Consider the following 8,068-nt stretch of genomic DNA (forward strand, 5'->3'; position numbering starts at 1 on the left):
TCTCCTTCCTCCGCCTCCTCCTCCTCCTCCTCCCTCTGCCCGCAGCTCCCTCTCCGTGCCCTGCCTGCACCGCGCCGCTCTGCGGGGCCGTTTCGCCCTGCTCGGGAAGAAATGATCGCCCTTTCCCCAGAAGTGTTTTGCTCGGAGCTGCTCAAGCACGTTTGATGAGAAGCGAGCTGGATCCAAAACGAGGGTGACCTTCTCGGTGAGGCTTTGTGAGTCCTCGGAGCCTGCAAGAGAGACGTGGGGGGGTTTGCACGGGAGGCTGTTCTGTGCCACTGCAGCATTTCAAGTGCTTCTGCTCGCGGAGCGGGGAGATGCCTCTGCTCTTGTCTCTCGCTGGGAAGAAAATGCAACAATGCTCTCTAGAGGCAGAAGAAGTCAAGAAGTGGCTCGCTCTCCCCGGCTCCGTGCTTCGCCGTGACCTCGCTGCTCTTTGCAGCTGTTTAGTTCCCACATCAGCAGCAGTCTCCGGGAGTTTCGGCCTCCCGTGTTGTAGCGTGGGTTGTTTGCTTCCCCCAGCCCGGGACAACCTGATGTAATTATTGCGGGTGCTCGGAGGAGGGCTGGGAGCAGCCCAGGCCAGGATGCAGCCCCAGGACCAGGTGGCCAAGCGGGGCAGTGGGGAAGGGGACAAGGGCAGGACGTGGGCAGGATGGGGCTGTACCATGGTCCAGCATCACCACGGGGCAGGGACAGCCCCCAGGGCTTGTTGTGGGATCGTGGAAGGTCCTCTAAGGGCTGATCAACCCCGAGGGCAGCTGTGGGGAAGGTGGAGCCGCAGGAGCCCAATCATGCAGCAACCGCCCCCTAATAAAATCCAGAGGGGGAAGAGGAGCTGGTTTTGGAGGGTGCAGGTCTCTTGGGGGCAGAGCTTTGGCACTGGCTCATCTTTGATTTTTTTTTCTATTTTTGTATTTATTTATTTATTTATTTTTGTGAGGAGGAGGCTGGAGCTGTGAAGATGAGAGGGCTTTCCTGGGATGCTGAGCTGAACAAAGGTCAGAGAGTTACTGCAGGAGCTCCTGGGATGATTTAGTAACCTGGCAGTCGGCTCCTGAGGGGGTGGCTTGCACCTTGCCCATGGAGTCATGGTCAGTGGGGTCCTTTACTTCTGTTTGTCGTGATTTCTGGGCTCTTGGGTGTATAAGGCTGGTGTTCTGCTGTCTTTGGAAAGTGCCCATTGCCTGTTACCCCATGTAGGCTCTGCCAGGACCAGCAGCAAGCAGGCGCAGTTCCCACACCTCGTACGCAGAGCTGGGAAGAAACACGATGTCTGCACTGCTTCTGTCCGTTAAAAAAAAAAATCAAAATAAAATAACTCATTTTACTGTCCTGGCCAGTTTCCAGCTCACTTAATTACTTTCTGCCGATCCGCTCTGCAATCCCATATGTTGTTGTTTATATATTTTATTAGCTCATATTGCATATCTTTCAGTAACAATGGCCCTATGAATAGCCTAGCCTGCTGAATTAATTGTGCTGATGAAAGGCTCAGGTTAACGTATAAAACGTACTTGGATCCCCTGAATAAAGGAAACAAAGCAAATCCTATTACTGAGCTGAACTGGGTGACTCCAGTGTCCCCAAGTGACCAGGAGGAGAGGCAAAGAATCCACTGGGAGTTGCTTGAAAAGCATGGAGAATACCGAGGCTGAGAGCGATTGTCACACACGTTGAGTGCTTGTGTCACCTGCTGAAGCTTGTCTGGAGGCTGGTGCATGTCCTGAGGGTGCCCTGGGCTCCCTGGAGGCTTTGGGTGGGCTTGGAGAGGAGCGCGGCCACCGTGGCTCCTGGGGCTGGGCAGAGCCCTGGGTTAAATCTCTGCACTGAATCACGGCCCAGGTCATGCACAGAGAAGCTGAGAAGTGGAAGATCTTAGGGTAGAGCCTTGCACACTTTTCCGTCTTTCCTGGTGCGTGGGTGAGGATAATCCATCACGGGCATCTTTGGGTATATCTGTATGGCACTGGGGGCACCCCAGCCCCAATGCAGGTGGGTCTTGCTGAGGACAAATAATTGTGGTGGCCGTAAGTAGCTGCTCTTGGCAGGCTGAAAGCTGGACAAAGCAGGGCAGGTGAGTTTGCAGAACTTCTGTTTTCACACCATTTTTCTCAACCCATTTAATGCTCCTGGTAAATGCAATCACCAGGGTCGAGGAATCGCTGGGCTATGGGCTGGGTGTGCGCAGCTGCATCTTCTCGTTGCTTGGTGCTTATAGGATTAACAGTATACAATGCCACTAGATAACAGGTGATATATTGGTTTAATTTCCTATTATTCCCCAAAATCAGGAACTCTGCAGTTGCAGCTCTGTATTGCAGGAGCGATGCAAAGCCCGTGACATCTCATGGCAGCTTGCCCTGAGTCTGGAGGGTCACTGGGCATGGGAGGAGGGGGCCTTGTCCAGTGTGATGGGATGATTTGGGGGTGCAGGATGCCAATATTTCTTACGTGGGGTGACAAGGAGCTGGAGCCTAATTGGATTTCCTACTGCAAGTCCAGATGTAGCTGATGGCAATTGTGAATAGTGCTGGGTCGGGGCTCTGTCAGCAAAAACACATGTACGCTGTCACCGCAGGCACCTGGACTTCTCTTGTGTTTTTTTTTAATGCCTGCTAACTTTTCTGTTGAAAAGCAAGCTCCAGATTTCGTATCTCCTGTTGTCCAGGAGACCCGATGCACCCAGCCCCGTCTTGCTGCTTGCAGGCGCCGAGGCGAGGAGGGATGCGCGGGGCTTCGGGTGCAGGCTGCAGATATGCACGGAAGGGCAGCTGGTGTTAAATCGGGCTAGATGAAAGCGTTGCTGTTCAGAAACCCTCGATCTGGTTTAATTTCATGGGTTTCTGTGCTCTGCTGAGCTCGGTTGATGTGACACAGGTGAGGAAACTCCTCGGCTTTCGAGCGAGGAGGGATCGGTGCCGATCGAATCCGGCCTCCCACGAGCCGTGGCCCCAAGCCCGTGTTTCTCTTCGAGCTCTTGCATACGTTGCATTTTAATTTCAAGGCTGAGTGATGCACAGTAGCAACCCCCCCCTAAATGTCCTTGTCAGGTATGGAAATTACCCTTGCAATTAAAACCACACTGTTTCCAGCTCTGCTTTTACTTTGCTGCAGCTTCCAGCGCTGGAAGCTCATGGTGGCTTTTGCTGCATCTGTTATCAGGAGTGTCCCAGAATCGCCCAGGGCTTTTTGGGGAGACTATGGGGTGCTCTGGGCATCAGTTGGTGATGCTGGGCATGGCAAACATCCCGGATTTGTGCCAAGACCCAGCCATCCCTTGCAGTCTTAAGTCTGCTTTGCTTTTCCCTCTGTATTCTCCCCACCTCATTAGGGCTGTTACACAGCTGTTTAACTGATGTCTTGTCCTGCCTCCGGGAATCAATAGCACCTGCAGCATTCCTGTGATGTGCTGAGGCTGCTGCAGTGCCTCAGCCTCACGGGGGGCCCTTTCCTCTGCCCCGTTTTCCCCCGGGGCTGGTGAGCACCGTGAGGATGCTGCGGACCCTCCGGGATGGGGGCTGCAGAGATGGGAGGTGATGCTCTGTGTTCTCCCAGCTGCTGGCTAACAAGCACGGTGGCAGATGTGAGGAGCAGAGACTTGACCCTGGGGAGCGCACAGTGCCCAGATTTTGGGGAAATCCGATCCCCCCCCCATGGGAGCAGAGTGCTGTCCTTCCTGTAAGCCTGGAGTCATGCAGGGATGGTGCTGATGATTTCATCCGCAGCAGCTGCTGTCTGCAGGTGTCCTGGATGCTTCAGACCCTGCTAAGGGCTCCCCCAGGGGCTGTGCGCCCCCCAGCCCCCTGCTGAATCAACGTTTGCCAGCCTGGAGCCAATGCTGCAGGCTGGGCAGGGCTGAGGGACAGAGGTGGCCCTGCAGACACATCCCCTCTGCTCTTCCCTTCAGTCACCCTCGTGCCTAATTTGGCATTCGTTTTTATTTAACCCGAACTCTCCCTGATGTGCACGTGAGGTGGTTGGGCTATGGAGACGATTTCGGTGCTCATCTGGTGAGAAAATGGTGTGTGCGGAGGGACTTGGTCCTTGTGGTGGGGTTTCCCACCAGGCGGGGGGTGCCATCCCCTATCTGCTGCCCGTAGCTTGCTCCGATGCGCCGCGCGCTGTCGGCTGCTGGAATCTGATTAGCGCAAGTGTTCCTGCCTCTCCTCGGGGATTTGCCGCGCTCTTAATGTGATGCCCGCTAATGACAGGGGAAGAAGCTAAACTGAGTTATTTTCCCATCGACTGAAGGGCAGCTTGCGTTGCTCTCAAAGCAGCCAGCAGGGGAGGAAGCCTCCTCCAAGGAGGGTGCTGCGTTGCGCCCATTAATTGACTGCTAAGAGCAGGAGAAATGGGGAGAAGGGAGCGGGCCAGCAAATCTAACACCCCAAGGGGAGATATCTCTTGTCTGTCTGTCTGCTGTTGGTCCTGAGCCTGAAGCTCCCAGGTGGGTGAGGAGCAAGCTGCTCTGCCCCTTTGGGGGTCCCTGGGGACCCACTGATCTCCCACCTCTCTTGTTAGCCCCCTCCACCTTTGCAATGCAACTTGCGAGGGGGAAGCGTGTCCCCAGGGATTTGTTTTGTGCAATTCCCCAGGTACGGAGCCCGTTCACACCCCCATCTGTGTCGCTGCGGGGCTCGGGACCTCTCACTGCTGAGCCCTCGCCTTGCCCGGTTGCTTGCAGGGGTTTTCGCAAGGGCTGGAGCGATTTCGGGGCACGTCTCTGCAGCAAAATGTGAAGCAAACCCCGAGCCGCCTCCTGGGCTCGCAGCGTGCGTCATCGGCTGCGTCTCTGCAAAATGCCTGCAAATGGGGCTGGGGAATGCAAGTCAGATCTCCCCTCTGTCGTAAGCAGCGCTCGCTCTGCATGCAGAGTGCAGATGTCTAGACAAGGGGAAACGCAGCGGAGGCACTGAGGTGATGCAGAAAAGACTCCTTGAGCAAAGTGCTAGTGCCTGCCCTTGTGCTCCATGGGGATTAGGCTAAAGGAGATTTTTTTTTTCTTGTTGTTTTTATTCTTGTGTGAGTGGTTCTGCTCCAGGATTTACTGTACCCATAGTCCCTTTGACTGTTTCCACAGGGCTTATTTAATATCTGCATATCCTCTGGCAGTTCTTCTTTGGCCTGCCTGTACAGCTGTTCCTTTCCACGCTGCAATTTGATATTAAATTTTACTGTGAGCCCTCGAGTGCTTTTGTGGAATGATCCCACCATATGATCTGTTCACTATGATAATCATAACCCTGTGCTAATTACTTGCATCGGAGATAGCTGTGCTAGGCTCTAAAGCAATTCTCCTTCTCTTTATTCCTCTCTCCCCCAGTTCCTCCTCCCTTCTGCACAGCATCCCTAATCTGTTTTCCGATCATGAACACCACCAAAGATTTGCTCCTCATTAGAATATCCTGAGTAAATTGTTTGGGAAAGCAATCCTGTACGCTCTGTCCCATAATGATCGATGATTAAAACTTGTGGGGGTCCCTCGCTGGGACCGAGTGCTCTGCTGCAGATTTTTGGGAGGGCATTTTTCCACAAGCGATGCTCCACAGAAGGAGGTGATTTAATTCTGCTGAAGTCATATTTGTTTTCTGCAAGTCTCCCAGAACAGTTAATGAGGCCGGTTATCCCACAGAGCTGGGGCTGTAACAGCACCAATGCATCACCTTGCCTCGAGAGCTCCCCGTGTGCGGCAGGGTAGGGCGTGGGGAATTTGCAGCCCTCAAAATGTCCCTGACAATCCAGGACAGTTTGCTGCAAAACTGTCATTTTGTAAGCAAATGGAAAAGGCTGAAGGATGAAGCCTAGGAAAATGGTGGAGTGTCTTATTGGCACGTTCCTCTGCTTCCATCTGGTCGAAGGATTTATTTTTTTTTTCCTCTGTGTCTCAGCTCTGAAGATGCTTGTCCACCAAGTGCCTGGGATCCCATACCGGGGTCAGCTGAATATTCCATGTTCCTGCATGGAAGAGGTGAAAGATGTGTAACGTTTACACCCAAGCCTTCCCTGGGGCTCCATTCATACTCAAATTTTCTTCTCCCTGTTTCCGTGTGCTGATTTCTATGAGCTGTAAGTTAATCGGGATGTTAATTTTAACCTTTTCTTGAAGGATTATCCTCCACCCTTGCTTCACTGCCAGGGCTGCTGGCACCCCACGGGCCATGCTTTTCTATGACATGTTTTTCTCCCTTCAGATTTTCCCGTGTCGTGCAAGTCTTTGCCGTTCTGCAGTGCTGCTTTCTAAAGGTGCAAATGGAAATCCCGGTGCTCGTTTCAGTTGCTTCTGCACGCTGGAATTAACAATTCCTGTTCCGTTATCCCAAAGCGGGATAGTGCACGTGGGCAGCTGCTGACTGCTGGCGGAGCATCTCTCCCGCAGCACCGTGTCTCTGCAGCAGAGAAGGGTGGGGGATTTGTTGGGTAATGGGTTCATATGTGGGAAGGATGCAGGTAGTGATTTACCCCTGGGAAATCTTGTCTCGCTCACCGCTGGTACCGGTTTCTGGGTGAAAGGGCAGGAGGGATGGGTTGCACCTCCCAGGGCTTTGTTAGGATTTTGGGAAGTCAATGGGATGAGTGGTAAAAGGAAGCAGCGCCTCGCCAGGAACCGAGGCGGTGCCTGCGCTGCTTTCCAGGCACAGCTGCTGTGACTCATGGGATTAGATCACAGATTTGCCTAAGTGACAGCTTTTGTAGTTCTTATTCTTCTAATTTAAATGATTCATTTGTTTCCCACAGGGTTTTTTGGGAGGCTGCTGATTCTCAGAGGTTTGTCAGCGTTGCTGTGGTGTCCTTCCCCTAAAGCTCTTGAGCAGCTGGCTGGGACCCGTAGTGAGCCCAGGGCTGCCCTGGCAAGGTGACCCTCAGAGCACGAAGTCCTCCTGGAGCCCCTTACGGTGGGGACAGGACCCCAAAAACCCGCACACACGGGCTGGCTTTGCTTAAAGAAACGTCTGAGCAAGAGCTGCGGCTGCCTCGTATCCCTGGAGTTATTTTCCCCTGTGTGGGCTGTTTATATCTAGTAAGACAGAGGAGATGTCAGCCTGCTGGAGCCACAGGTGGCTTCTCCTCCATGTGGAGCCCTGCCGCCACGAAGGAGCGCTGCAGCATGGCAACAATGCGGTCCGAAATTGTAACAGCAGTACAGTTGTTGTTTGCACAGACGAATGCAGAAAATGACGGGAAATGGCAAGGAGCCCATTAGTCTGGAAAAGAGACTTTGCTTTCTCAGCACCCGCTTATGTCCTCTGACACATGAGGCTGAGCTTCAAAGGCAGCGGGGCTGGGAAAAGCAGGTTGTCTACCGCGGAAAGGAGAAACGTCTCTAGTGATGCATGCCTGCTCTCTTTTTGCTGCAGGAAGGCTGGGCTTGCCTGTGGGCTGCGGGGAAGGCAGTGTGCGAACACCCCCTCGTGTCTCCGGCCATCCGCACGTGGTGCTGAGCAGGCGACCCCTGCCCCTGTGCAGCTTCAACCTGGCTGCTCCTCGTTGCCACTTAAATGCTGCTGAAATGAGTAAAACCCATCTGTCTGCCAATTTTGCTGGTGGAAACTGTTCGAGAGCGATGCTAAAGGAAAAATGCTTTCAAACAGGAATGGGTGCTTTCCCTTTTTTTTCCTTCAGCTATTGCTGTCTTATTAAGTACCAGTTACTAATTAGCCTTCATGTCTCATTAAAATCATAGTGGTTTCTTTACCTACTGAAAATTGTAAATAGCCTTTATTCTGGTCTTTAATGCATGTTGATTGAAGTATTTATTGAATGCCACTTATGCAGCTCTGTGGCTGCATTCATTTGCTTCTTAAGACATTTACTAAACCATTGCTTAGAATTACTCCAACCCATCTGGCCTATTAAGTGTTTGTGCAGAGTGTACCCGATTTTCCCATCCACTTCCTCAATTAATATTAAATATTCAAGGGAATTGAATTTTTTTCCTCCCTGCCATCTGATCTTCCTGCCATCCATCACGGTGTATCTGGGTAGAAAATCATCTAGCAGCGGAGCCCAGGGGCTGGACGTGGGACCTGGAGGTGGAAGCGAAGCACCCGCTTCTAGGGATCTAGTA

At 52.8% G+C, this 8,068-nt stretch overlaps 1 long non-coding RNA gene across 2 annotated transcripts; it reads left to right on the top strand.

Annotated features, from left to right (window-relative positions):
* The first annotated feature begins 778 nt into the window (after window positions 1–778).
* LOC106040830 (uncharacterized) lies at window positions 779–7,448 on the top strand. Of its 2 annotated transcripts, none has more exons than XR_001210081.3 (4): window positions 779–1,094; window positions 5,892–6,069; window positions 6,195–6,246; window positions 6,739–7,448. It is a non-coding gene; the product is annotated as an uncharacterized lncRNA (long non-coding RNA). The 2 variants fall into 2 exon arrangements; XR_007167392.2 differs by having other exon boundaries at window positions 780–1,001.
* The last annotated feature ends 620 nt before the right edge of the window (window positions 7,449–8,068 follow it).

This window comes from Anser cygnoides, chromosome 16 (assembly GCF_040182565.1).
Source record: "Anser cygnoides isolate HZ-2024a breed goose chromosome 16, Taihu_goose_T2T_genome, whole genome shotgun sequence".
Lineage (NCBI taxonomy): Eukaryota > Metazoa > Chordata > Aves > Anseriformes > Anatidae > Anser > Anser cygnoides.